This window comes from Meles meles, chromosome 15 (genome assembly GCF_922984935.1).
Source record: "Meles meles chromosome 15, mMelMel3.1 paternal haplotype, whole genome shotgun sequence".
NCBI lineage: Eukaryota > Metazoa > Chordata > Mammalia > Carnivora > Mustelidae > Meles > Meles meles.
Genome location: NC_060080.1, coordinates 1,025,483 through 1,052,984, shown reverse-complemented (window position 1 = coordinate 1,052,984; position 27,502 = coordinate 1,025,483). Strand labels below are relative to the sequence as shown.

Genomic DNA, 27,502 nt, shown 5'->3' with positions numbered 1-27,502 from the left:
CACCGAGGCGCCGCCTTACACCAGGTAGCAGAAGTGAGCCTCCGACTGTGCTCAGGGCGCCCCGCCCTGTTCCTTCTCTCGTGGATTTTCTCATCTTGTCCCTCATCCTCTCTCCGGCTCTCCTGCCCCCACATTTCTTCTCCATAGTTTTGCTTACATATTTGAAGTTCAAGTGAGAGAAATTAATTGCAGAGAATAGTTGGTCAGTGATTATTCAATACGTCCAGTTCGGAGAGAGAGGACTTTCTTGCGAGATGGGCGTGCTGACCCATGGTGTAACCCTTTTCAATTTCAAAATACAAACTTGGTGCTTCGTACGACTTGTGCACAGGGCTGAGCGTGGCACCTGGGGCTGGTCCTGTCCAGCTGCCTGGCCAGTGCTTCCGAGGCCTCAGGGTGTCTAGCCTGCCCACCCCAGACCTGGCCACCTCTGGGTCCCCTGTACTCTCTCCCAGATGCTGAGTCACAGTGGGGAGGCCCTTGTGTGGTCCAGACACACATGAGAAATCAGAAATGGCAAAGGCAATTTAACTGGGAAACTTCCCAGAAAATCCTTAGAGAGCCAGTCCTGTCTTTTGTGCACTTTTTAACTTTTTCTCTAATTTCGGATTCATTTTTACATAAGCCATTCGAGAATGGGATTGCTTTGCTATCCCATGTCATGGAGGCCCCCACCTAAGGAGAGCCACACACCAGATAACATGATTGTGTCCAGCGTGGTGACCGCCTAGGGTGCGCTCCCTCTGCCTGGCCACCGGCGGGGCCACCCCAGGGCCCACACCCTCCTTTGTCCGCTGTGTCTGAGCCCGTGGCACGTCCCCATGGCCTGGACGTGCCGGGTCTCCGCCCAGTGTGGCCTGAGCCACTTCCTCCTGCTCCACAGCAGTGGGGGTCCTGGGGGACCCTCGGCCACAGCCGCGGCACCGAGAGAGGCACCCTGGGAGTTCACACGGTGGCCCTGCACACCTGGGGCTCGGGCACGGCCCTGACGCACGGGCCACCCCTCTGTGCGTTTTCCTCGGGCACCTCCAGAGTCAGGCTTTTTTTTTTTTTTTTTTTTTTTTTTTTTTTTTTTTTTGAGTCAGGCTTTTTTAAGTCTCAGGAGATGCCTCAGTAGACTCTTGAAGACCATGTTCAGAAATACTGGAAATGGTTCCATGCACCGAGACATAACGTTACGGCCCTCCCCGAGCTGGGGGTGCGGAATCTGGTCTGAGGGGGACCCCTGGGTCGGAGCAGAGTGCGCCTGCTCACCTGCCCTGAGTCGCCGAGCTCTCCAGAAACCCGCCGCGCCCCACAGAGCACGTGGGCCCTGTCTGCACGCAGGGACTGGGCCCCGAGCTCTGTCTGCCTCCGTCTCGGCGGGCCGGCTTCCTTCTTGCTCCGTGACGCGCCCTTCCCGTCGCGCTCCTGGACGTTTAGGACAAGGAGCTGGTGTCTTCCTCTCGGCTCGGCGTCCTGCTTCTCCTGCCCCAGAGTCTCTCTCCGTCGCCGGCTGGGTCAAATCTCCTAAATCATGGCCCTGGGCGGCTTCTGCTCTCTGCCGGCACGTGTAGAGTCACGGCCTTACAGCTCTCCTCACCCTGCGTCCGGGACACTGCCATCTGACCTCATCGCGGGATTGAAACTCAAGTCACAAATCCTTGGTCTCATAGTCCAGAGATGGATGAGCCCCACCGCACTCTGCACGAAAACCTGGAATAGGCCCGTTTGTCTCTGACTTTTGCTTCTTCTCGCTGCTTCCCTGCCCCGTCCCTGCTTTTGAGTTTTGCTTCTCTGAGTCTTCCTTAAAAATAGAAATCGTACACAGCTGTATTTTTGGTTACCGGCGTTCCCTTCTCTTTCCAGACCAATTTTCGCGATAGCCCTGCAGGTGAGCGGGGCGGGCGTGTCGTCGGGCCGTCCCCCCATTCTCCGGCCGGGAAGCCAGTGGGGTGGAGAGGGGCTGGCCGCGGGGAGTGGCACAGGACCGCTTCAACCCGGGTCTCTGGTGGATGTGAAACCTTCCCTTTGAGCCCGTTGTCCTCCCCCCGGCTTCACACGAGGACCACCTGGGAGTGCTCTAAAATACGGATGCCTGGGCTCACCTCCGGTCAATTCGCCAGTCTCCGCAGGTGGATGTCAGCGTGTCGCAAACGCTCCCCAGGTGATTCTAACATGCATCCTGTGCCGAGGGCTCTGCTGTTTTCTCCCTCCCCATCACAGAACGAGTGGGGGGAGCCGGCTGTGTAGAAGGGCGCCTGGGCAGCTAAGAGAATCTTGACTTTTCAGCCCGGATTCCTTGAATAGCCTTCCAGTTGGTGTGGACGTGTCGTAAGTAATGAAGCTCGAAGGATTCCCTTCCTTCGGTGCGATCTGAATGCCCGCATCAGCATTGCGTTTCCTGGGAATGTAGTTTCTCAGTCACACGGCGGAATCAGTGCACCTTAGTCGTGCAATGGCGCCGGGGAAATAAGGCACGGAACGCCCTCATCTTCCGGCAGAAGGCGGCTTTGGAGGTCAGCTAGTCTAACAGCATTTAAACTCTCATTAATGAAAACCCCCTTATTTAAAAAAAAGAAAAGAAAAGAAAGAAGGGGATGAGGTACGAGCTGGGGCTCCAGGCCTCCCAGCTCCATTCTGCCCCAGCTGGTCCCCCGGGCCATCTGTGCAGGCTGTGGCTAGGTGTGGCCTGGGCTCTGGGGGCGTGCAGAGGCAGAGGCTGTGTCAGGCAAGTCCTCCGAGGTTCTGGTTGGGCGACCCGGGACCCCGGAGCCAGCAGGGTGCTACACGTCCGCCCGGGCCCTGCCACCTCTTTGCCGGCCCCTCTCCCGGGGTTTGCGACTGTGGGGCTGGCATCTTGTGCGCATGGGTGATGTTGTGATGGGGGGTTGCCAAGCCAGCGTCAGAACATAAATACCCTGCCTCCCGCCGGGATCCCACACCTGACTTGGAGAGGTCTTCCCCAGGGGGCACCTTCCCTGCACGGCACGCCGTCCTCCCCCTTCCCTGCACCTCCCACCTCTGCCTCGGGGGACCCTGCGGGCGGTGGCTTAGGGAGGCTCTGTGTGCACCGTGACGCAGGCGAGGTTCGGTCTGGGGACTGCCGACTCTGTAGGAGACTAATTGGATCTGCGTCGAATCTCAGTTTCGCGTCCCCTCAGACAATACTAAGAAAGGCACATCATTTCTCAGATATCAAATGCTTTAAAATATCCATCGTGGGCTCAGCCCACTAGAGAGTTTTGTTCCGTTCCGCTCAGCTTCTGTTCCACTGGCTGCGCCCGGGAGATCGCGTTCCCCTGCAGACCACCGGGCAGTGTAGCAGGAGGCCTGCTCCGGGCTCACGAGGAGACGCCGTCCGAGGTCACTGGGCGGTGAGCGGGCTGTTAGGGTCTTCTCTGCTGCTGCTGCCGGTGTCCCCACGCGCTCATGCGCTGAAGTTGTTCTGCATTTACTTTCTGCAGCCCAGCCCTTGCACGAGGTGCGCGTGGAAACTCGCTGCCTCGACCTCACGGTCCTGGCCCGAAGGCAGAATAGTAAGCAAGCGGCACATCGCTTAGAAGGAAGAGAGGGGCCGGCTCTGCGACAACCTGGCGGGAGGTGGGGGTACTTTGCGCCTGGAAGAGACGCCGACACATAGACGTCTATGAAGCAAGTTAGGTTTATAATAAACACAAAGAAGCGAACTTTCAGACTCCTGGGCCCAGACGCTGCAGCCGGCCTGCCAGCGGGAGACAGAACCTGCCTCATCCCAGCCGTGCACGGGCCCCAACACGGTGCCATCCACTCACTTTCATTTGAGAAGCTGTGAACTGGACATTGGGAGCCCAGCGCTCCGGAGGCCGACCTGGGTGTCTTACCCTGTCCTCTAGCAGGAGCGTCCACTCTGAGCAGTGCACTTGGCCCCAGTCAGATAAAAACTCAAAGTGTAGCTCATTGTGAAAGGAACCTGATCAGCGAGACTGTGGACCAGCGCTGTCCAGTGGGGACGTGACGCGAGGCATAGCGCCATGTCTGCGCTTTCCCTTCCTGACACAGAGTAACCAAATAAAAATGAGCAGATGAGATTATTTAATATTTATCTAGCCTCGATTATCACACTAATAGGTGATCAATATGCGTTGTTAACGCACTATTTGGTACCCGTTTGCATAGCGCTCCCTGGTATGTTGCAGTTGTAACACGTCTCAGAAACCAGCAGCCTCCAGCGCTCCGGAGCCCAGGCTGGGGCCAGCACAGGCGTGGGTGTGCAGAGAACATGTAACCTCTTACTAAAGTCTCCCCGAGATTTTGCTTTGTCTGGGTATATGGTGGTTTTAAAAATGGCCTCTGGTTTTATTGAGGGTTTAGCGTGGGGTCCAGGAGCACATGCTGAGGAGTCAGGCTGTCCATGTCCGAATCCAGCTCTACAGTCCACGGACTCTGGGCCTGGTTTCTGTCGCCTGCAAAGTCAGCGGAATCCACCTGCCTCGCTGCCGGGACTACGCACGACGGAGCATGAGCCACGTCTCTGTTTCTGTCTTTGTGAGTGTATCTTCCCGTCAGCAGAGAATGAGCCGTAGTGTAGATCTCAGGAAAGGAAACCGAAGAACCTAGGTAATGCTACATCGCTGTCTGTTTGGGAAGGCTGCAGGAAGGCAGGAGCAAACGCTCCGCTCTGCAACGTCCTTCCCCTCCGCCCGGCGCGCTCTGCGGTGGTCGGAACCGACTCGGGGCCCAGCCTGGCGTGTTAAAGCTGCTGCATCGCTCCTGTCATTTCCGGGGAAGGCACACGGCTTCTGCTCTGCTGAAAAGTGGCAAATTGATGCAGAAGTAACTACAACTTTGTGTTTAAAAGATAGTTATTAACCGGAATATCCATACGAATTTAAAGACCAGTCCCCTAACTTAGAGAAAACGAAAGCTTCATCGTAGCGGTCAAAGTGTTTAATGCGCTGTGCCCACTTTACAGACTAGAATCTCTTCCCAAAGCTTTGAAATTCTGCCTTTTTCTATCCTCAGGAATTAGATTATTCCTATTTTTAGAGAGACTTAATGAAAAAAAAAAAAACTGGGACGGGCCTGGGCTTGTTCCTGCGTCTTCAGGTCACGTGGCTTTGAGCATCTGCACAGGCCGTCCACCCAGCGCTTCCCGTCGGAGCCAGGACGCTGGTTCTCAGGACCTTCAGAAAAACGGGAAGGACGACGGACCGAATGCATTCGCGTCTAGTCAGGTCTTCCCGACATTCCAGAGCCCAGCACCCCGTTTCGATACACTCAAAGTTGCGCGGACGTCTGTTGACCTACCGAGCCTTTTTAGAAGGAGAGATGATTGACTAAACACAGATTAAAGCATGCCAGTTCCAGGTGCCATGAATGCTCGTGTCCACACACACACGCATCCACGTCTGTCCTTACGTGACCGCACCAGCATTAATTCTATTCACTGGCCACAAACATCTCTAAGTGGGGTGGCAGGTGGAACTCAGCAATGTTGTGTCTGACACCGCTCCTGTCCTCTCGTGAGCCCCCTTCCCTCCCTGTCCTCAGGATTATGCAGCCCTCCTCCTGCCCTGCACAGAACCATTGAGAGGCGGGAGAGAGACCAAGGCCCACCTGTGTCCTGGCTCCAGCCCCCGGAGCCAGCTCGCGTGCCCCTCAGTTGGCTGAGTCAGCATCCTGTTCAGCACGGATGGCCTCGCCTGCCCTGCCCTTTGGGGCCACTTGGAACCATCAGAACATTTGCTTCTGACTCACACTAGGCAAGCATGATCTGACCCCAGTAGACACTAGAATTAATGTCATTTTTGGTTATAAAGTAAGATCACAAGATCACAAGATTCTCATAAGTAGCTTCTAATGGGTTCTTTGTTTTATTTTTCCCATTTATTAGAAATTGCCAGAAACTTGATATCTGTGTAACTCCTTTTAAAAGTGTGCATGTTTCATTTGATTTGGGGGATGATCTAAAATGGTCTCCACACTTAATAGCAACGATGGTGTTCTGAGGACACCAGGAGACCTTTCTGCGGGTGAGCCAGGCAGGGTCGCAAGGACTAATGTTTCCTTCCAAGAGCGCGAACGCCTCAGCGCTGGAGTTTCAGTGGGTCTGGGCCGCTGGAGGAAAGCGTGCAGACGTAGACAGAATGCTGGAGTCAGAGGGAGCGGGTCTTGCGTCCTGGCCGTGTCTCTGCATCACAGGACATCTTGAAGGAGTGCAAAACGGGAGCAGCGTCTCCTGTGTCGGGAGTGAGATGAGACTGTGGGTCCACAGCCTGTGGCGTGGAGCCTGGCTCTCGCGGTCAGTCAGTATCGGCAGCGACGGTCCGCGCTGCTCTTAGCACACTCTGTGGTCTCGCTTCCGCCGTGGAAAGTGAGACCCTGGGCGGGCTGTGAAGACCCAGGGGGAGGGCATCCCAGGTAGAGGCACAGAATAGAAGCGAAGTTGAGAGCGTCGATTTTCATGTTTCATATTTCCTCCCACAGAGCAGCTAAAATTGGAACGAGCATGGTTGGTGGTTAGAGAAAGCTGAATTAATGTTCCAGAGGAAATCTTTCCCTTCTTCCCTTCCATGCCCCGACTTCTCTGAGTCAACCTAGAAACTAGGAAATGTCAGACTTCCTTCCTTCCCCACCCGTCTTTCTTCTCTGTTTGTTTAGATCCTGGGCTTCCCCTGCAGAATTAGTCCTCAGGTGGCCTTGGGCAAGCAGCCTGGTTCTGAGATTCTTACGCGACCCCGGCTGCTGCCATACTGAAAGCTGGCGCGCTCACCTTGCCGTCCAGAACCTTCTGTGCGTGACTGTGATGATTCCCTGATGAGCCGGCGGTGTTCCCGCCCCTGAGTTCATCTCGGACTAACCTCCCTTTGTTGGTGGTCTTTGTACAGAGGCCAAAACCCTGAGGACTGACCCAAAAGTCACACACCTGACCTTGCTCTTCTATTTTTATTAAAGAACGACTTCTATTTCAAGGGCACTACGGCTTTGAAGGCCGGAGCGGGGACGTGTAGCTCCAGGACGGTGCCGAGCTGCACTGCAGTGCGTGTGACGTGTGTGTGCGCAGCCTTCACTGGTTCAAGGAGAGCGGCCGCCGGGCAGGGAATCCTCCATTCCCATCAGATCGTGAGACCATCTCTGTCCCATTAACCACGTCTCCTGTCCTCTCTCTGTGCAGAGACGCTCACGCGAAGGCGAGGCCAAGGTGCACGCAGCGGCCGTCTGGACACCTGTGAGATCTGCGCCGACGTCTGAGGAGTCGTAGAGTGTGGTACGTTCATACACACGGACCTGGCACTCTTGCCGGGAATGTGAGAAATGTTACCTGAGAACAGGCACTTGGGATGTGCCGGTGGCTGATGTTGAACCGGGTCCGTTGAGGCAAGGGCTCTTGTCTGCCAGGATTTCTTACTGTTTTGACATCGAAATGCCTCAGTTTTACCTTCGTGTTCAGTTGATGAAATACTGCCGGTTAGAGGGGCACAGCCTTACCCAGATGAGAGCTTTGTGCCCGATCTAAGTGTCTCAGAAACAAGCCAAATTAAGCCGAGAGCGTTAGCCAGAAAGTGTATTTATATGTCAACACGGTGCTTTTAAGTTCTTCGTGTTTCATTCTTAATATTCGGGCGGTGCCGGAGGAGTTTCAGGCGGCTTCTGCTGGGGTCCTTCCCCGGGGGCCTCACGGTTTCTCTGCACACTGGTGGGTGGAGAGGGGAGCGCGATGAGCCCGCCCGTGACCGCACGTGCTGGCGTCCCTCTGTCTCCCAGAGGCAGGCTGTGACCCACTCAGAATGTGCAGGGCAAAGGTGAAGGTTTGGAGATGTGTCATTCCTGCGAGACCGTCCCCTTTCCTGCTGACGGACGCATGGAGAGGCACATCGTCACTAATAGCGTCTCGCACGTGCCCCGTGCTTGCTTCGTGTCGGCCGCCCTGTGTGGCTTCTGACTCGTCCTCCTTGTCAGTCCTCCTGCGCCCTTGGGAAGGACCTGCCCTCACCCCCTTGCAGACATGATGACAACAGGGCTGAGGCAGGGGACAGCTGATCCAGGGACACCTGTTTCTAATGACTCACTAGGGCTGTAGCCATGTCGTAACCCTGTGGTGTCTTTTGCCCAGGTCACATTCCCTAGACCACCATTTGGAACTCTTAGAAAATGTATCTTGAGACTCAATTTCATCAACTTGCACCTCCCTTCTTGAGTAGTGCAACCTTGACTGGAGCACGTTGGAGAGCTCTGTCTGCGTCCCGTGCCCTTGAAACACACACTCGACCTGTCTGAGCCGCTGCTTTCTCTTCCAGTGATGAGTGGGTGGGATTGGGAAGTGATAGTCTTGCAAGTAAGACCAGATGAGTCCCCATCCAGACCGTCAGAAATGAGCCAGTCGTTCGGACCTGGCGCTCTCCATTCACTGCGCGGTGAATCTGTCATTGTGAATCACACATTTGCAAGGCCCCTCTCTAGTCTCCCTCACATTTTGGCGGCGACGTTATCAGGAATTGATGTTCTAAATGTTGTCATTCCTGCTGGCATCGAACTGCCGGGAAGCTAGAGAGAACTTTTAATTTTAGGTTTTGCTACATAATTAGTATTTGTCCATTGTACAGAATTAGATAATCTAATGAATATCTGTATCTCTATTCCATATATCGATGTCTACTTCATAAAACACCAAAACACTGGAAACACCAGAAATCAGTGATAACCATCATTAACATGTTGGTTCAAAATTTCTTGCACATGTAATTTTGAACCAAGATGGATTATCCTGTAATTTTGTTCTTGACCCTTTCTTACTGTGCGCACACACACACACTTCTGTATCCATAAGCACATTTTGTAGCACCATTTTCCGTGTATGGCTATGCTAAGTGCACATAGATCCTTTCTTGTCATTTTGTCCGTTGGCTTTTAAATTCTGTTTTATGAAAGAAGTTAACGGCTGGTCTTGTAAACCTTTTACATTGTTCATTGTCCCCGTGACATAAGTTGGTGGTGTAACAGCTAGCTCCAAGTGTCCGTACGTGTTAAGGCTTTTGAGACGGAGAGAGCTCTGAAAACACTCCTTCACCCGTCGGTCCTGTCCGGCGCCGGCGCACGCTCCGCGACTGCACACATAGCTCGGACCGTGTTGGAGCGCTCGGCCGTTCCACACACAACCTGTATGAATCTGACTTGGGAAAGGACACTACTGGAACGAGGTCTTGTCCCGTATATAACCCGAATCCCAAGAGCTCATTTCCACATCCTGCACTTTTGTTCTTTCCTTCCTGAATTAATGTGCCCACGTGAAGCACCTACGGTGCGTGGGGCCCGGAGCCGGGTGCTGCGCGTCGGCAGGACGTAGCCCTACTTCCGGGCAGGCAATGGGATGCGCACTCTTACCGGGCGCCGGATGCCGTGTGAGAAACACCATCACAAACTGTCCAGAAAACAACCTCGGGGGCACCTGGGTGGCTCGGCCAATTAAGCATCCGACTCTTAATCCCAGCTCAGGCCTCGATCTTGGGGTTGTGAGTTCAAGCCCCATGTGGGGCTCCATGCTGGCTGTGGAGTCTGCTTAAACTTGTATTTGTAAACTACCTGAAACCTGTGTATATATATGTAATCTCACGTGTAGACAATCTCCAATACATAGTTATATCTATGTGTGTGTACATATATATACATAAAAAATTTCAGTGTTAACTGTTTAACACAGTGGCCACGATCACTCTTGAGCTGGAACCCTCGTTCCAAGATCCGTAGCCATTAGGGGAAGATTGTGTCACGTTCGTTGTGCCGTGCTGCAGACAGTTCTGTACCAACCCTCCGTCCCCACCCTGCCACCCCTGACGGGGAGCTTTTCCACCGCTGTCTTGACTACTACGGAAATGGACAGCCTGCCGCTCCGCGAGGTGGTCCGTCGCGCTGCTGGACTGCGTGCATGGTTGGAATGTGGTTCATCGTGCTCCCAAGGTGATGCCAGTGACAACAAGTACCTGTAGTTCTCAGCTCCTGGAGACATGCGGCGCACGGTCAACGTGAGCCAGTTCAGGGATGCGGTCTAAGAGTCTGCTGTGGTCAGGAACTGTTCTAGCTGCTGAGACTCGTTCCTATTTCGTGTGGCAGTATTTCAACCATTTGATGGTTGCTATATTTTCCCAAGTATGCAGGTTGGAGCACTTACCATTTCCAAGGGAATGGGACCGTTACTCCTCTAAACCTGCTAAGTTTCCATAAAGCCGTAAATGTCGGCCTCAGTCCTTGACCACATAGGCAGTGGGGGAGAGTCCCGCAGCTGACCGTGAAGACAGAGGTGGCCCCAGCTTCATACAGATTACCAACGACTTTGCTAGAAAGGAAACGAAAGTCATTTGCCCCGCACTATCGGTGGTAATGACAGGAGAGTCTGCTGTGGTCTGGGCATCTGGGCATCGAGTGTGAGAGGTGACCTGACACAGAAGTGGGCCAGCCTAGGTGTCTGTCCCACAGCCGCCACTTTTAGCGACTTGGTCTCCCTCGCTCACCTCATCTGCAAAATGAAGGACGCGGTAACATCTGCAGAGGCTCCAACCCCACAACTGTAGGTCAGAGTCCCGTGCCTGGGGGCCTGGGCTTGGTTCACACAGCTCCGACGCCTCCGAGAGCATGGGTGTGTTTTCTGGAAGAGTTTTCACACATGCCACAAATGTGTGGTCACAGTGGAGACGCGTCTGTGGTGGAACTGTGGGCGGTGAGGCGGACGTGCACTCGCTGGCTGAATCCGCAAGACCGCTCTTCGGGGCGGGAAGTATCGTCCCCTCTCTGCAGGGGGAAAATGCGGAGGCCGAAGTTATGTCATGGGCGGGGGTCAAACCGGAGGGGCAGAGCCTGCGTGTGAGGTCCCCGAGCCCGAGCGCCCGGCGCCCATGGTGCGCGTCACACCGTACACTCCAGATCGTTTCTCCATCGGCTGCTTGTCTTGGACATAAATACCCACGAGCACCCACTGCGCTGATAAGCAAAAATACACAAATGACAAACGAGCCGCACGCGTGTGAACTGCCGATCCAGACAGTGAGAGGTTGAGCCGGCGACGTTACGGTCGTTCCACTAAAATGGCCAAATTTGACCTCACAGGAGCAGGAGCATTATATGCTTGAAATTCTTCTATGAAGACAGGCTTCTTAGAAGACCTGGAGCTTCCGAGTCCGTGAATGTGTTTGGTGTTCATGGATGTTGTCTTGCTTTTCATTCTCAAGTTCTCTGGCTGGTCGTTTTTAGCATTTTTCATTTCCTCCTCTCGGGATACTTGTTTGTACCAGTTCTCGCATCCGTGTGTCTTGTGGGTACGTGACTTTACCACATCGAGGCTTTTGCTCTCATTTGCCTTACTCCATCCCAGATCGTGGGCGTGCGGCCTGCGGACGGCGCCAGCGGTCCACTCTTCACGGTTCATGTCCTCTGATTCGCAGGAGTGACAAAATGGCGTTGGCCAGTGTCCCGTGTCTGACAGTTTGAGGGTAGAAATCAAACCCGCATAAATACGTTGGCAGAAGGGAAACAGGGAAGGCTCCCACCCGGCTGGAGGGGAACGGCCCGCATGGAGGTGCGGCCGGCAGGGGGGAAGGCGAGCGGGCCACCATGCGGCGGGGCGGGGAGTCTGCACAAGCATCTTGCTTCCTTCCTCCCTTCCTTCTTCCCTCTCCCCGCTCCTCCCCTGTGCTTCTCAGGGGGTGAGAGACAGAATCAGGAGAGGGTACTACAGAGCCGGGTAGGAGAGAAGGCAGCCTTTCGTCCATCCTGCAGGCCAACACGAGGACACAGTGTTCCCCCCTCCTAAGCCGCAAGCCTTAGAGCACAGGGAGTTCCGTCCTCTGCAGCTGCACCAGAGCCTGTCGCGGACCCCGCAGTCCCAGCAGTGCCCCGCTGCCCCACACTCAACAGTCACCTGTGACCAGAGACCTGCTCAGGGGGTCTCTGCTCATTCCACGAGGGTCGTTTGTAAGTGGTCAGTGTGAAGGACGGCAGTGAGGTGGTCCAGAGCTGCTGTCTCCGGTGACAGCGAAGTCACAGTGATGCAGGGGCGGGGGGGTAGGGTGCAGAGGTGGCCTCCAGGGGCTTGCGTCCTGAAGCTGGGCAAAGGGGCGTCACGGAGTGCCGGAGTGGACCTGGGCTGTGTGCTGATTGGGATAAGAGCAGGAGGGGTGTCCTCTGGCATTGGGAAGGTCCTAGTGGTGTGCGTCTTCCGTGCATGTGACGTGGCTCTCTGGGTCTCAGTGACACTGTTCCCTTAAGTTTCCTCCATCATCTTTGTGTCTCTTTTAACATGAAGCACAAAGTCTTAAACACAGCGAGAAAAAGCGTATTTCATCCGACTGAAGATTGGGACCTCATACGTTAGAATTTAAAATATCAACTACCTGCTCCATTTAGAACATCAGCCACACCATGTTAAGGAACGACTTTCTTCGGTATGTGAAGGACATCACGACGTTGCTAAAAAAGCTTTTACGTCTTAGAAATCCAGGAGGGCACGTGATGTGATGAGCAGCAGGGGTCGTACACAACTAACGAGTCATTGAACATCAAGGACGAACGATGATCCAGATGCTGACTAACTGGACATCATACAAATTAATGAATTAAAGAAAGGAGTTCTGAAACATTTCTAGATCAGATTATATGGTTTCTGGAATTTCCTTCAGAATAATGTAGAAAGAGTTGCTGGACGGCCGAGTCGCCGAAGATGTAAGCAGTCGGCATGTAGGGTTTTTATGGTCTCCTTCCTACGTTCGTAGTTAACGTTTCCCCAGTAAACCGCGCCGGTGAGTGGGAAGTCGGAGGCCTCCCTGATGACAGGCTCCTCTCTCTGCAGCTTCTTCCTGTCGCCTGGGGGTGAATTTCCTCTTCGCGCTTCTTTCCTCACCTGGAAAACACGGATGATAATGGTCTGGACCTTGCAGGGCTGCTGGGGCGGACGTGTGCATCCTTCCATGTAACACGTCACCTGTGGGCCTCTGTGAGCGCCTTGTGCCCAGCAGAGCGCCCAGGAATGGTTGCGGTCAGTGCCCGCGGGAGTGGGACCTGTGTGTGTGTCCCCCACCGGGAATATGTCCGACGGGCAGGTGCTATGAGAAAAAGCCCTCAATTTTATACACAAAAACACTTCAGAATTAATAGTTAACTTTTGGATTTCAAAATCAAAGACATTGATTTAATAATTAGTGATTTTTCTGTGACTTGCACTTTTGAATATATTGCTGAAGGTGTTTAAAGAAATGATATAAAAATGGGCTTTTAAACTTGCTAGGAATATATTATCGTTTTTTTTTTCCTTCAAAGGATAGTTTATTCGATTGGACAGTTTAGCTACAACACTGACTATACCTTGAACATTTTTCATGTATTTTTTCTTTCTGCACTGCTCTGTTCCCATGTTCCTTGAGCCCTAACTCATAGCTATTCTAGAAAAGGAACCCGTGTTGGGGGGTTTGGACCACGTCTTAGAAGGAACCCACTCCTGCTGGTCACCAAAGAAAGGTCCCGAAACATGAAAGTCACCTCACAGGGAGCTCCTGGTTGTCACCATCCTTGCTGTCTGCCCTCGGAATGTGGCCTGTGTTTCCTTCCCCTCCAGCCTGGGTCTCCGTGGGGCTCTCTTTATTTCAGTTCTGTCACTAGTTGAACAAGAAGTGCTTTCCGCCAGCCTCGAGTTTGAGCCACAGGTGTGTGCCAGGTGAGGAGGGCTGACAACACGGACGAAGGTGAAAGCTTCTGGAAAGCTAGTCAGGAAGGAGCAGGTGAGATGGACACAGCGAGTGCTTGGTGCCACCAATGGGCGCGGTGAGAGCTGGAGGGACGGTGCTCATTGGGAAGCCCGGAGCCGGGAGCGTTTCTGGGAAGGCACGGATTACATAACTGCGACGTAGTAGGGAGAAAAGAAGCAGTGATGCAGAGCGGAAAGCAAGGGAGAATGTGAAACGTAGATAGCGTCGTTCACACACACACATGGGGAGGATGAGATTCTGTGTGTGGTCACCCCCACTCTGCCTTCCCCAGCTTCTCCGTGGCTCGTTGGCTCCTGGTGGGATACAGAGCTGGAGGGTGTCGGGATGACCACGGGGCACAGGAACCAGCAACACAAAAACCACTTGTGCCGTGTCCTTGTTCCTTTGTGTCCTCTGGTTGCCTGGTCTTCCGCTGGTGACGTCATCTCACTGTATTTGGAAAGGACTTTTTACGTCAGTGGGCACAACTGTAAAATCCCCCAAACTGCCTGATTTGTATCCTCTGAAGTCACGTGATTCTGGTTAGAGGAATAGAGAGCCCTCCGCCACCGATAGCCTATGCTTTAACTGAACTAGGGTGGAGCGGGCTTCGTTAGTCCTCAGTCTCTCACAGTGGATGTGATGAGCAGGCGTCCGTGGGGTCTGGGCTCTGTCCCAAAGGAAGCTGCCGTGAGGACACGGCACAGTGTGTACCCTGCTTGGGGTCACGGTCCCTGTGGCTTCCTGGCAGAATGATTGAATTTTCCTAACTTCGATTATGCACAAACCTTGATGAACAGAAATGCTCCTGACCTTCCCTAGACCCTGAGCCCCTCTGGTGAGTCAGACACTGCCGTGTGGAAGCTCAGGCACGGGTCCTCGGGTGTCCACACTCCTCCAGCAGGCAGATGAGTAAAACGCAGCCTGTGCGAAGCCACAGCGGGGACACAAGGTGCCGGGTGGGGGAGGTCAGCGGGGAGGATGGAGTCAGTGCCTTCAAGAATGGCGATGAGGAGCAAGCGGGGGTGTTCCAAAGCAGAGGAGGGGTGGGGACTTCGTCCTTACTGGGGACCGAGGGAAGCGCAGCGGACGGTGTGGAGAATAGGCAGAGCGACAGGTGGCCTGTGGGTAGGGACATCCCCATCCCAAATCGTTTCGCATTTATCTGACACGCAGCAGAGAAGGGCGTTCAGTGTACAAGTAGAGAATATTCAAGATGCACTTGAAATAAGGAGGAGAGAGTGTCTGGATCACAGTGACAAGGTGGAGAAGGCCTCCCAGACAGCATTTGTGTTTCTGTGACGCCAGCATGCCGCAGCATGAGGCACGGTGGTCAGCGTCCGAGCTCACGCTTGGGGGCACTGTGGCCTGTGGGAAACTACCACCCACTGCGGCCTTGTTGTTCCCATCCAGAGAGCTGGACACGGGTCCCTAGTGCCCAGCGTCGCTTGGAGCATCACAGGAGTGGAAAATCAGCACCCGAGGGCCAGAGGCCGCCCACAGTGCAGCCACAGAACGCAGAACAGAATGGAAAGAAATTGACGTATTCTCTTTAGGTCCGATCAAGCCTTCGAGATGAAATCTCGGCACAATTCGGCTCCATCGGCTTGATTTTCCCAAGCAGGGAGCTTCACATCTCTGCTCTATGAGGCACACGCACACATGCACGCAACACGAACACACACACGATCCGCACATGTGCACACACGCACACCCACACGTGTGCCTGCGCGTGCACACGTGACTTAAACACGCGCATGTGTGTAACTCACACACGTGGAGGGCACGCACGTACACACTTCACACGTGCACGCACACTCATGCACGCGCACGTGTGTGTCGTGCGTACAGGTGTGCTATACAGTGTGTACACGCGTGTGTTCCACGTGATCGTGCAAACACGATGTGTTGTGTGCGTGTTCACATGTACGTGCACACACACAGACACGCAGCACATATCGCACACACATGCAAACTTCTGGTTCCCTTTGCAAACACAGTTCCCCAGCAGAACCCCAGTCACTGCTTCGGCGCAGCTCGAGGAGACACACCCAGCTTCGCCGGCCCTCCGCTGCACCCAGACACCACACCCAGCTTCGCCGGCCCTCCGCTGCACCCAGACACCGTCACCCCCACACCAGAGCAGCCCCGCCTGTCGCTCCCTCTCCGTGCCCCCTCCTGCTCACGCTAGCACCCTGACCTTGCTGTTGCGTGACCGTCAGCTGTCCTGGTTCGGCCCCTCACAGCACAGAGCAGGGTCACGGCTCTCCACGCGCAGTCCCAGGGTCTGATGGAGTGACCCTGGCCCATTCTACTCTGGCATGACTGCTCGCGAGCATCCCCGGCGGGGCTCTCACACCTGGAGACATGCCCGTTCTTCCTCTGACCACACGCCCAGAGTTCCTTGGGCGTTCCGGGTGACCATCCCTGTGAGGAGCCCGTTCACGTGTGCCAAGCGACGCTGCTCAGACGCCCCGTACTGCGGGTGGGCAGCCAGCGCTCATACAGGCGTTTACTTGAAAAAATGCTTTAATCACACTAGACCTTTCTCAGACTCAGAAATTGCTTTAGAAAAAAGCCCAAATCTCCCAGCACGTGAACACTCACAATCTGGAATTACTGAAAATAGAAGTTTAGGGTTTTCACATTCAAAGAATAATTAAGAATGTCCCTTCCCCTGATTATCTTAAAATTTTTTGGAAGAAAGTTTAATTTATGTTATAAATAAATTACATTTGAACACTCTGAATGCACGAGTTTTCCCTCCTCCCTCCCTCTATCCCTCCTTCCTCCCCTTTTGTTTTGTACGAGCATATGATACATTTATCATTCCTCTATACGCATGTCATAGTTATTTGGCTTGTGTCCTGAGAGGTCATATTATTGCATTTTTTTATTTTAATGAGAAGACAAAAGATTTAAAATTCCAAAAGAAGACGGATACTAATTCCCGCCCACAGTAATGTTCTTGTGGGTGGACAGAAAGCTACACTTGTACGTGACTCCCTCACCCGAGGTTCCCAGAGCAAGAACAGAGACGTCTTTCCTGGCGTTTTTTCTTCTTATGACCCAGTTCCTCCGTAACGATCTTTCAAACTTGCAGCAAACTAGAGTTTGTGGCTTCTGCTCCTGCTTCTGCTGTTCGGGGTGCCGTGAGCTTGGAGGGCTGTGGGATGGTGTGTGCGCTGTGGGCCAACCACGGCCTGCCTCCCGCCAGAGACTGGCTCTGGGTCTGATGTGCCAGGAAAAAGCCCTATTCCTAGAAGGACTACTTTCTGGGGAGATGGAAACCTCTACAGATTAAAAATTTAGTCTCTCTGACAAGGTCGATTCAAAAAGCTACAAAAAGAAATCACCCCAAGTCCTGTGGGATATAGCAGGTTTGGAAAGTCTCTTTCCCTTTGCACACACGGCGTCCTCTCTGGCGCCAGCTTCTCTTTCTCGGTCACCGTCCTCACGCGTCTTTTGATCCTTACACAAAACCTCTTCTTAGTTTGTTCCTTTCCCTTAGAGCTGAGGTTTCCTGAGCGAGTGGACGTTCTTAACTTCAGTTCCTGGAGAAGGCCGTGGGGCGAGGATGGGCAGGAAGGTCAGGGCCTGGTGTCCCCAGGAGGAGCGGCTTGAGATTCTGGGACAGGGACAGAGAGCCGTGATGGCGGGCCCCGGCGAAGGCACAGCTAGCAGCACGGGGGTTTGACATGCGGCGGCAGGTGCACACACAGGCGCACACACAGGCATACGCATGTGTGTTCACAGGTGCACACGTACAGGTGCACACAGGCATGTTCACGAGCACACAGGCGCACGCGGGGACATGCACGCACGAGCACACACAGGTGCACACGGGGACATGCACACGCACACAAGCACACACAGGCGCACACAGGTGCACACGGGCACGCGCACAGCCACATGCGAACATACACACGGACTTGGGATCTCAGGGGTGGGACGGCTTCGGTCCAGGCTCCTCCCTGTCCTGCCGTGTCTGCGTCACCGTCACGGCGCGCAGAAGGAGAGTGAGAGCCACAGAGTGCAAGGCGTTGGTGAGGTGTTCCTATATTCTGACATAATACAAACAGTTGAGGGACCAGGAGGAAAGAAAAGTGAACGCGGGGCCAGCTTCGGTGAATTTTAAAAAGAGGACAGTCATTATTAGTACAACCCCGTGTGCCTTCTCTGCACCTCTGAGCTGGCCAGCGGCACCTGGCGATGCGTTGTCACTGAACTCAGCCAGACTTCAGGGCATCCAGAGACCAGGCTGTATTTTCTTCATTACCTGCTTTTGCTTCATTGTATGTGGTCCATACTGTTCCGTTATTGCTATCCCTAAAGAACGCCTGTGCACCGTGAGGGCCAGTTAGGGAGGTGGGTCGTAATCTCCCTCTGCTTGTTGGTCATCATTTTGGGGCCAGCCTCGTGTGGGAAGGATCTAGGTGTTAAGTGCCAGGCTTTTCCTTTCCCTGTATTCCAGCCTGCACCCGGCATGGAGCGAGGACTCAGAAATGTAGACCAAAGGGCTTGAATAAGTGCATGTGGGTATATAAGGTACCACGTTAGTAACTGAGGAATTTGACGAGGCAAATATGGGAAGCTCTTGGTTATTGCTGTCTGTACATGTAGATTTCCAACATGTATGTGTGTGCATAGACATGATTCCCGGTATTAGACTGAGTGCGTGCACCGACGTGACTCCTGGTGTTAGACCGAGTGCATGCGCTGACGGGATTCCGATATTAGACTGAATATGCGCCGACGGGATTCCAATATATGACTGAATGTGCGCTGACAGGATTCCGATATTAGACTGAATATGCGCCGACGGGATTCCAATATATGACTGAATGTGCGCTGACGGGATTCTGATATTAGATCGAGTGTGACGGGATTCCGATATTACACTGAACATGCTCCGACGGGATTCCGATATTAGACTGAATATGCGCTGATGGGATTCTGATATTAGACCGAGTGTGTGCGCCGATGGGATTCCGATATTAGACTGAACGTGCTCCGACGGGATTCCAATATTAGACTGAACGCGTGCACCGATGGGATTCCAATATTAGACTGAATATGCGCCGACGGGATTCCAATATATGACTGAATGTGCACTGATGGGATTCTGATATTAGACCGAGTGGGTGCGCCGACGGGATTCCGATATTAGACTGAACACGTGCACCGACGGGATTCCAATATTAGACTGAATATGCGCCGACGGGATTCCAATATATGACTGAATGTGCGCTGACAGGATTCCGATATTAGACTGAATATGCGCCGACGGGATTCCAATATATGACTGAATGTGCGCTGACGGGATTCTGATATTAGATCGAGTGTGACGGGATTCCGATATTACACTGAACATGCTCCGACGGGATTCCGATATTAGACTGAATATGCACTGATGGGATTCTGATATTAGACCGAGTGTGTGCGCCGATGGGATTCCGATATTAGACTGAACATGCTCCGACCGGATTCCAATATTAGACTGAATGTGCACTGATGGGATTCTGATATTAGACCGAGTGGGTGCGCCGACGGGATTCCGATATTAGACTGAACGCTGTCAGTGTCTCTGGAGGGACTGATAAGGACTGTGAGACTGGCGGGAGTGAGAGATCATTCTGGCTGGGAGAATCTGAGGACTAATTCTCACAAATGGTCCAGCTGAGGTTCTGCCCTCTGGGCTGCAGGGAAGACATGGAGGCTGAGGGGCTGCCGAGGGCTGCGAGGGTCGGAGTGTGCTGGGAGCCGCAGCCTCATTCTGTTTGCTGGGACGCAGGGGTGGAAAGGAAGGAGTGAGCAGATGGTGTGCAGGTCAGCGGGCTGAGAGCTCTGGGCTCCCGGCGAAGTTGGGGGACGATTCGCCGTGAACAGCGCCGGGGGGACTGAGGTTACTGAGGAGAGATGCCACATGGTGGTGATTGGCTTTGCGACGGTCAGTCTGTCGGATCTCCGCTCAGCCACAGGCAGCAGCATCTAGAGATCATACACAGGGAAAGACAGAAGGACAGAAGGAAAGGACGGCGCCTGCCTGGACAGAAAGCATGCACGCCCGCGAGCACAGTCAGTCTCCACGACTGCTCAGAGACGGGAAGTCTGTCCTATTTTGGAGGAGAGGGAGGAGGAGGTGAGACGCTGCAGGCTTGCCCCCCAGAGTGTGGTCCACCGTCCAGCCCCCACTGCAGAAGTGTGCAGAGCCGGAATTCACCTTCAGGAGAATCCGCGGCCACTTGGTGCCAGTGTAGCCGTCAAGTGCTGGCCACGTTTCTGGAAGTTCTTTCTTATTGTATTTTCTAAAATACCTGATCTGGAGGCTTTTCTTAAAAAAAAAAAAAAATCTCTTTGTTCAAGTACGGATAGTTTTGGAAACCCTGAATGACGATCCTTGGGGGGAATCACATGGCCAGCCACGGCGGAGCTAGGGCAGGTCACCGAGCCGTGGGTCTCCACGGCCTGAGAGTCCACACCACGAGGACAGCTCACGCGCCTTCCCTGTGCTTCCGCACGACATGCGGTGCCCGAGCCGTGGCCTGCCTGGGGCGAATCAAGAAGGAGCTCATCCAAGTGGCATTGCCGTTTGTCTCGCGCGTGGTTTATTTTGTTTCTTTTCCTCTTCCCTACAGATTTGTCTTCATAATTATATTGTACTTGGGCTAATAATTAAGTGAGTGTGATTCCCTAAACATAGAATGCTTGATTTTGTGGCACAGGATTCTTACACTGTTGTGAAGGGAAGCCAGCCCGAGGCCACCCGTGGCTCCGCTATTTCCAAGGCCGACGCATGTCGGTAAGAGAAGACGGTGGCGTAGTGGAAATTAGTGAAGAAGAGAACTCCTCTTATGAGTTCTCTGGCTTCCCAAGTGAGCTGGACTACCGTCCATTCCCATTCCAGAATCTCTTATTCACCATCATGGTGCCTAAACCTTTTCTTCTAATTGTCTAGTGTTAGTGATAACCACTGATTTTATACATCGGGCTGTTTTTCCAAGGTAAGAAATTCATGGACGATTTTCATAGGCTCGAAATGTAGAAAACTGGGCCTTAGAACAGCATTTTGTGTTGGATCAGAGGTGCTCCCCACCCGCTCTCCCAGCTCCTTCTCCCCGGTCTGCTACCGCCACGCACAGGCTCCTGGCTCCCCACTCCCAGCCGGCCTCCCAGAGTCCTTCTACTCACCTTGACGGCTCTTTGCGCTAAAGTGTATGAGAATGAAATGTCTGCATTTTGGAGGTGTTCTTTTTTCCGTACTTTGATCATTACCCTTCCTTCCCAGTTAGAAATGACAGAGAAATTGATTATTTGGAGTTCGGAAAATAAAATGCTTCCATCCAAAGTAGGCATATACATGAATCAAATGTATAAGGCTTTGGGGAAATTGAAAAATGACCTCATTTTAACTCTATATTTTATAAATCTATTTCTAATGATTTGGAATTCCCAGCGTGAACCCCCAAATCTCACTCTTTATTAATATTAACTACACGGACTAGATCTTAAATGAACTTTCAAGTCCTTCATTCAGAGCACATGTTGGACTCCTGGGCTTCCCAGGGAGTGTGTGGTGTGGAGGTCCAGGGGCTTCCAAAGCCTCGGGCCTCGTCCTCCCCTGGTCCTGGACGCTTGCTGCACGGTGGGGTCTGCCTACCATCACCTCCCGTCTTCAGCTGAATTTCAGTCCGTCTCTGTAGCTTCTGGAGCGGCAGACGCCCGAGTCATCCTTTTGCCGGGCACTTCTGCCGGGTGCCAGCGGGACTGCCGAGCTCGGCGTAGCCCACCCCTGTGGGCTGCGTCTCCTCTTCCCGCTGGTCCGTGCAGACCACAGGATTGCCTTGGTCTCCCTGTGCCCTTCCTGGAGTTGCCTTTACAGAACGCTGGTGCCCTTCTCTGGGGGAGGTTTTCTTCTCTCCGTAGCCAGCTCCTTCTCACAAGATGGTCCTGCTACCCCTGCCCCTTGCACGGCTTCCAGTTTTCCTCCTCAAGCGGAATGTGAGGCAGGCGCTTTGAGTCATTCACGTGGGTTCAAACCCCGTCTGCTCTCTGCCTGTTCCGAGGCCTTGGGAATTGACTTAACCTGTCCGGGTTTCAGTTTCCCATCCTGAATGATGGACACAACAAACTCTGAGCGCCGCACCCAGCTGGCGCTCCCGCACCGGGTGAGGGCGGCCGTGGGAGGGAGCAGCCGCTGCGAGAGCTACATCGTGGGTGCTGCTCCCAAATTCGTGTTTCAGTGAACTGCCCCCGGCAGCAGCCGTCCCCGGGCGGTCACCGGTCCTGCCACCGGTCCTTTGTGCCCTTTGCTGCCTTTCTTGGTTCGCAGCGTCCCCACCCACTGGAGTTGCTCTCTTTCCCCATGGGCAGGACGACGTCTTTCCTGTCCTTAAGCCTCTCTTCCTAGACCATGTTGTTTTCCCCCACGACGGTCCTGGTCCCTCCTCCTTGGGATCCCACCCTGTCCTGGCTCTCCGTTCTGCATGGCCCTGCAGGTCCTGGAGGGCTCAGCCGCAGAAACCAGCAGGCGCAGGGCCGCAGTTCAGGGTCTGACCTCTTGCCCGCCGCAGTCCCCAGCGCCTCCAGTGTGACGCCGTTGGGGCTTCCAGATGTAGCTCCACAAAGCCCGGTGGGGTCCTTTCTGCCCAGTTGGCTCAAAGCTTGAGGCGTTATCATGTGAAACCACCCGGAGCTCCCAATGGAGACGCTTTTGGCTTTCTGTTGTACCAGGGGTGTGGATTGTTCCCATGGACAGAGGTGCTGCAGTTTAGGACAAGCACAGACGGCGAAACCAAGTAGATGTGAGCGTCAAGCCTTGCTCTACCACGTGTCAACTCCGTGGGCTCTGTCGGGCCTGTGACTTCACGGAGAATCCCTTTACTCAGGCACGGAATGGGCACAGCATCTGTGCATCTCCCGTGAGCTGCGGAGGGATTATAGGCACTGCTTGGAGCGCTCCTGCAGACACGCCCGAGCGGGAAGGCTGCGGACGGCCGTGCGGAGCAGCGTGACGCTACCAGCAAAGCCGAGCTGGGAGCTGTGCCCACACCTCTAACGCCCCCAGGAGACGGACCCTCATCCAAGGCATCTCTTGGGCATCAACCATCCCCAGGGCATCAACAGAAAACCTCCTTCAACCTTTCACCCCCTCTGCCACGGCCCCATGGTCACGGTCAAGAGCTGAGTGCGTCGTGCTCTATGCACCTTGAGCAGCCCCTCCTGTCTTCGCCTGGGATTCGGTGCCTACCACACCCTGCGAGACATGCGGCCCTACGATCAGCACCTGACAGAGAAGGAGCCGCGCTGAAGGTCGGCGGGTCCACTCACGGCCATTCAGCCGCACAGGGCACGCTCCAGAAGCACGAGCTCCCTCGCAGGCTGCTCCTGGTCCATGGGATCAGGAGTCAGGTGGAGCCCCAGTCGGGAACCACGAGGCAAACCGCCGAGGCCCCACCGACCCTGCTGTGCACCTGCGATAACCTGTTCCACACAACGTTCCGCGGTGACCAGCACCGGATGCGTCCCTTGAGCCCGAGGACTTTGTAAGGCACCCACATAACAGAGGCGCCTGCACGTTGAGTTCTCTGCCAGACAAAGCACTCACTGCTTCCCCTCCATAATCTCATTTCCCGCTAATGGCAACTTTAGAGGTTAGAAGCCATTTTCTCATTTTCAAATAAAAAAAAATTAGTTGAGAGACCAGGGATTTGAACCGAGTCTGCCTGCCTCCCCAATTCATGCTTTTATTTTCTCTTTTTTTCATCTGTGTCTCCTTTCGCGTTTGGTCTGGTATCTTGCACACCAGAAATGGCTAAAACCACAATGGGACCGTTGATCTGGGTCCACTGGGCTTTGCCGCGTGTAATTCTCAGTGTTCTCGGCCAAGTTCCTCCGGACATCGTGACTCCCGCCGCCCCGGTCTCAGCACTGACCCCGCGGTGGCATGTGGGCCTCACACTCCATCCGCCGTCCCCCCCGCACATTTATGGGAGAGGCTGTCCGAGCGCACACTGGACACAGCCCTGCAGAGAAATGAGCGCCATCGCCTTGCGGCGTCTGGTCGGGCGGCGGGACTCTGGAAGGAAGGCCATTGAAATCAGCCGCGGCCGAGGTGATGCACTCTTGTCTCCTTGGCTGATTAATATTACCGGGTTATATGAGCCCTGGGCTGTGGCCTGATGTTTTCAGCATTTCTCTGTCTGTAAAGCAACATACAAATGATGATTTGTGAACGTGAGGGTCACTGTGGGTTTGGGATGAAGGTGGAGGGGTGTTCTCTGGTGTTTCCGCTGATGTCATGGGATGCTGTGTGGATATGAGTAAGAGAAAAAGCATCAGACACAGGGATGTGCAGGCCTTCAGGCCACGGGGAGGTCGTGGGCGGCACAGACACGGGGTCTCCACACCAGATCACCAAGGGCACAGTCCACGCTGGTCAGGTGGGCGTGGGTCCTGGGTCCAGGGGCAGAGATCACGCGCACAGAGCTGGAAGTCTGCAGATGGAGCCCGGGTGCGGCCCGGGAACAGGGTGAGCTCCTGAGCCAGCTGGGTCTGCGTTCAAATTCGAGCCCTACCTGCTGACTAGCAGGGGTTCCTGGCCAACTAGTGTACCCTCCTGACACCCGTGTTTTCTAAGAAGCAAGGATAGAGGATCCACGTCATAAAATTGTTGCAAGGATTCGATCCCACGGGGCACCTGGACACAGAGCATGTGTGTGACCTGACAGGTACGGCCGCTAGGACCGCACCTCGCGCGGGTTCCTCCAGGTCAGGAGCATCAAGGCTTCTGGCAGACGTGGTCGTGAGCAAAACGCTAATTAGCGTCAGGATCGGGCCAAATGGTGGACGGGTGTCTCCGGTGCTCCCCGCCAGGGCTCCGGGCTGGGAGCTGCCCCGGGCTCACTGTGGCCGCGTCGGAGGGGGAAAGGGGTGTGGCTGGTGCTGCAGATCTGGGTTTGGATCTTGTCTGCACGCCCGGCGGGTCTTCGTGTCTGTGCACAAACAGGTGTGTTTAGAATCAGCTTCACGCCACACGCAAACGTCCGCCTGCCCCGTGAGCTCTGCTCATTTACCTCCTTCACCCGCGGGGGCTCCTGACGTGGTCAGTGGCCTCTGGCCGGGGCCCACGGTGCGCCCTGTCCTGACCGCCTGGAGGTCTGCACCAGCGCCCGGTGCGCGCTCCCCGCCGGCGCTCAGGCCAGTTACACGCGGCTTTCTTTCCATGTTCAAAGTGCATTATTTTCTTAACTAGTGAAAGCCCTAGTCAGTTAATTAGCCCAAAAAAGGAGTCACGTCCAGGCATTTAGGCAACTACCCTCTCCGCAGGCATTGACAGTTCTCATTTAAAATTATTCATGTCAACGTGGTTTATATTTGAAAAACTCACTTGTGTTTTTCATCCTGTCTTTGGAGACAAAAACAATTTTATTTATTTACTTTGTGCTATTTTTTCTTGGTGGAAGAACTGATTATAACCTCTGATGTGTGCCCAGCAGTGGCTGCCCGCGCGGACGTGGGGGTCCTCCCGGCTCAGTGAGGGTAAGAGAGCTCCGAGTGCAGTGCGTCCTGCGGGGAGGGAGAGACACGGTTGTTTGAAGTCTCTCTAGTCGGATGCTAGCAGCCATGAGGTGGAAGTCAGGAAGCCAGACTGACCGGCAGAAATGGTTTGGTCATTTGCTTTGCTAGAAAAATTCAAATCAGCAGCAAGGACAATCGGACTGAAGATTACAGTGGCCACTATCATAATTAATTGTGGAAAAGTTTTAAATGGCAGGATATTAAACCAAATTAGAAAACTTATGAAGATTTTCAGGAAGTTAGAGGATGTGGGAAGTATGTGACCGACTGTGGTCATTCATTCACTGTGATGCCCCAGGGACCGCCCTCCCTTCCTTCCTTCCTTCTTTCCTTCTTTCTTCCTTTTTGCACAAAATCTTATTCACGCCTTGGTGTCGCACACCTACCCAGAAGTCAGGGTTTGGTCATGAAACAGAACAACAGAACAGGGGAACAGGGTGTCCTCGGCCTTCTGCTGCGGGGGCGCAGGGTGGCCCCGCCCCACCCCCGGATCAGAGAATCGCCCCGCTCCTCGCCGAGCTCCCTCATTTACCCTGTAACGGTGTTGTTCAAAACCACACTTGACGGAGACAGACATGGGCGGGGACACCAGTCAGCGTATTTGAATTTTACGTCATCCCAATTTGTTTCCATGTGAGCTTTTCTCTAATTTATTTTTTTCCCTTGGAGGAATGAAGGCTGCTCTCAGTGCGTGTTTTCCTCAGCATCTGGCATGACTTTCCCCAGTAGGCGTCTGTCAGTCCCGTCCTGCCAGAGCATGCCCGAATCCAGCCCCTTCTGACACGCTGGTGGCTTCAAGACCCCCGCGAGTCTGTTGTTTTTACCGCAGGAGCCGGGCCGGCCTCCACGCACGTCTCCTGCTTCCTGACATTTAGCTGCTTCTGCCGCACACAGACGTGGAGCCTGTCCGCTGTCGGCCTCGTGGCCACGTGGACACCCCGCGGGCCGCCTGCAGTCCTGAGCGCTGACCCTGGGGACCGCGCCAGTCCCAGCCTCCCTGGCAGTGAGGATTGCCGTGCGGTCACTCCGGCCAAACGGCTTTGTTTCTGCGTGGCAGTAGGAGATGGCCGAGTCACATCCCCACGCGTGGCCTCCCCTGACAGCTCCGATGGCAGCAGAAGGCTGCCTTCAGATTTACGAGGAAAGAAAATAATCTAAAGAAATGCGAGTAGGTACTTGACAAATAAGCTTTCTGTTTGGACTTGATCATTTCCAAGCGCGGCGAAGTGGGAAGACATTGCACAGAGCCATGTTCTAAAAACAGAAACGAAACAACAGTCCCTGGGGGAGACACGTTTTGGAAAAATGGGAAAAAAAAAAAAGGTGAAAAATCATCTGGGAGGAAGGGCAGTGGCAGGAGCAGGGGCCGCGGGCGGGGCCAACCGCCTCTCCGGGACCCGGGCTGGGACGCCGGGCCGAGTGCAGGGAGCCAGGACCCCGAGGGGCTCTGACGGCAACAATCTGGAGCTCAGAAGGCAGGTTGTGAGGAGATGCGAGGGCCGGTCTCCTGGGAGCAGAGCGCGCAGTGCCCAGGGACACGGAGGAGCCTCGTTGCCCCACCGGAGGTTAGAGTGACACAAGACGGAAGGACACCGGCTCCGGCCGGCAGACGCCTGTTCTGTCTGCCGCTGCTCACGCCCCGCCACGGGAAACGGCTGCACCGCAGATGCCGGGCCGCGACAGGGACGGAGACCTAGAGACAGGCCTGTCGGGGAGTCTGAACACATGCCAGTCTGGGTTTATTGTCAGAAACAATGATCCAGACAAAAATGATTCCACAGTAAATCGCGCTTCTGTAAGATAACAGGAAGCAAGGAGGGAGGAAGGAGGGAGGGAGGGAGAGAAGGAGGGAGGAAAGGAGGGAATTCCAAAGTACTTCCCGCGGACACAGAGGACGTAGGCCAGAGTAGATGGTGATTCTGCTCTCAGGGACTCACAGCCGGAAGCGTGGATGGTTCTGGAAGCGGGAGGTAGAAGTCAGGACGCCAGCACTCAGTTTCTGGTCGGAAGCCGAGCCTGTGGGGCACCGCCCGCCGCGCTCGTGCCAGGACCCTGCTCCCTGCAGTGCGCACGGTAACGTACTGCGTGGGCCTGCCCCATCCACGCGTCTCACGCACTAACTAGCCCGTTCCCTCCTCACGGGGATTTTGCGAGTTGTTACTAGTGAGATGCCCATTTTGCAGGTGGGGTCACGGAGGCACTGAGTTGGCCCGTGATGTGCTGGGATCGCAGGT

General features: G+C 54.3%; 1 protein-coding gene across 12 annotated transcripts in view; it reads left to right on the top strand.

Moving 5' to 3' along the window:
* MYT1L (myelin transcription factor 1 like) overlaps positions 1-27,502 on the top strand; it is a 394,040-nt gene that overhangs the window by 35,851 nt on the left and 330,687 nt on the right. For all 12 annotated transcript variants that reach the window (XM_045979466.1, XM_045979474.1, XM_045979472.1 and 9 more), the window contains exon 2: positions 7,136-7,228. The gene's annotated coding sequence lies outside the window, so the exon portion shown is untranslated. The remainder of the gene's footprint in view (positions 1-7,135; positions 7,229-27,502) is intronic.